Source organism: Portunus trituberculatus, chromosome 10 (assembly GCF_017591435.1).
Source record: "Portunus trituberculatus isolate SZX2019 chromosome 10, ASM1759143v1, whole genome shotgun sequence".
Classification (NCBI taxonomy): domain Eukaryota; kingdom Metazoa; phylum Arthropoda; class Malacostraca; order Decapoda; family Portunidae; genus Portunus; species Portunus trituberculatus.
The window spans coordinates 2,086,583-2,089,082 of record NC_059264.1 but is presented as its reverse complement, the minus strand read 5'-3'; the positions used below and the strand labels follow the sequence as shown (position 1 = coordinate 2,089,082).

Sequence of the window (2,500 nt, the reverse complement as noted above, 5' to 3'; positions counted from 1 at the left end):
CTTTTTCTGACTTTTTGAGTTTTTTTAGAATTTTTGTTTCGCTTTTCCTGTTTTTATTTTTCTATTTCCTCTTTCGCTTGGCAGTTAGAGAGTGAGAGAAACAAGAGATAAGATGTGATAGAAGGAAACTGAAGAGATACACATAATGAATGGATAATGGCATTCCCACACACACTATTAGTACCTTAGAAAATAGAGAAATAAGAGATAAGATGTGGTACAAGAATTAATGATGAAGAGATTATATACATGATAAATTTCTGATAACACTCCAAGACACCTTATCAACACCTTAGAAACAATAGAGAAACAAGACAGGTGTGTGACTGGTACAAGAAATAATGGTGAAAATATTACCTTAAAAACAATACACTTGAAAAAGATAAACAAGGGAAGTGTGATAGAAGAAAGCTGAAGAGATTATATACATGAAAAATAGATAACGATATTCCAACAGGCTTTTATTATTGTCTTAGAAACAAAAGAGAAACGAGAAAAGTGTGGTCCAAGAATACTGAGATATTAGATACATGATAAATTTCTGATAACATTCCAACACTTATCATTATCTTGGAAATGTTTTTTTTAATTTAGGTCCAACAAAGTGACGATAAGTGAAAACGAAAATAAATCTTGAAAAAAAAGACAGGAAAATATATATAAAGTGATAACACTATTCTAGAAAGCACATGTTTTCATTTACAAACACAGAATACAAAGAAAAAAAATAATAATGATAAATAATACAGAGGGAGAGAGAGAGAGAGAGAAATGACAATATTCATTCTAGAAACCGTATCTTTTTATTTACATCAGACAGAAAACAAACAAAATAGTAAATAATAATCCAAACAGAGAGAAAAAAAATGACAATATTTATTCTAGAAACCACATATTTTTATTTACATCAGACAGAAAAATAAACTAATAATAATAATAATCCAGACAGAGAGAAAATGGCAATAATTATTCTAGACACCACATCCTTTTTATTTACATCAGACTTACTCCTACGCCATGCTCGGAGTCCCTTCATACTTTAGGGACAAACAGCTGAGTGGGCCTTTTTTCTCTCTTTTTTAGCAATTTATTGACTTTTTTTTCTCACATAAAAAAAGAAAAAAAAAACTAATAGATATTTCAGATAAAGAAAAAGAATATATATAATAATTTAGAAATCACAATTATTTATTTATTTATTTATTTGTAACTATTCACAACAGAGAGACTCCTACACCATCCTCCGAGTGTCCTTCATACTATCTATTTAACTTCCTCAGGGACTGGCACCTCAGTAGGGCTTTGATTAATTCATTTTTATGCCCTTGGACGGATTTCCCTCTTACTTAAAAATAATAATAAAAAATAAACTCACGGATATTCAAAACAGAGAAAAGAAAACGTAATAATTTGGAAACTACAATTGACTTCTATTTTTGTATTTGTAACTGAGTGAATAGAAACGAAACGAAAAAAAAAATGTCTTTGAAAATAAATAAATGAATGAATAGAAAGGATGACACAACTTACTAGAAAAAAAAAACAATTTATTACTATTGTTATTACTGAAACACACACACACACACACACACACACACACACGTCAGTCAGCTGTTCTTTATCCCTCCTCCTGTTTTTTTATTTATTTATTTTTTTTCAATATTAATTTCAGTTCATTTTTTTTTTCATTTTGATAATTTTCACATTTTCGTTTTCCTTTCTTCAATTATTCAGTTTTTTTCCTTGTTTCCTTATTTCTGAGTCCCGCGAAGGAAGACGCTGGGAAGGAAGAAGAAGAAGAAGAGAAGAGAAGAAGAAGAAGGAGGAGGAGGAGGAGGAGGAGGAGGAGGAGGAGGAGGAGGATGGTTGCTTTGGCATTGTAATAGTTGTAGTAGTGGTAATGTATTGATAGTGCAAGTAATTAATAAAGAAGAAGGAGGAGGAGGAGGAGGAGGAGGAGGAGGAGGAGGAGGAAGGAAGAAGAAGAAGAAGAAGAAGAAGAGTAGATGTAGTAGTGGCATTGTATTAGTAGTGCATTTAAGTAGATGATGTATTTTAATGGTGTGTGTGTGTGTGTGTGTGTGTGTGTGTGTGTGTGTGTGTGTGTGGGTAAGTACTGTATATTCTTTTGTTTGTTTGTTTTTTTGTTTGCTTTTTTTTGCTTTTGTTTGCTTTTTGTTGTTGTTGTTGTTGTTGTTGTTGTTGTTGTTGTTGTTGTTGTTGTTGTTGTTGTTTATTTGAATTCTTTATTTTTTTTATCTTAGTTTCTGTTTCATTTTTATTTAATTTAGTTTGGTTTGGTTTATTTACTAGTGTGTGTGTGTGTGTGTGTGTGTGTGTGTGTGTGTGTGTGTGTGTGTGTGTGTGTGTGTGTGTGTGTGTGTGTGTGTGTGTGTGTGTGCGTATGTGTGTGTCACTTTTCATAAACACAAACAAACTTATTCCTGATAGGTCGAGAGAAAAAGGAGAAAATGCATAGATAGACAAACAAATGGAGAGA

The 2,500-nt window shown here is 31.6% G+C and overlaps 1 protein-coding gene across 9 annotated transcripts in view; it reads left to right on the top strand.

Moving 5' to 3' along the window:
* LOC123501881 (mucin-5AC-like) overlaps positions 1 to 2,500 on the top strand; it is a 32,220-nt gene that overhangs the window by 14,689 nt on the left and 15,031 nt on the right. The gene's annotated exons all lie outside the window — the stretch shown is intronic.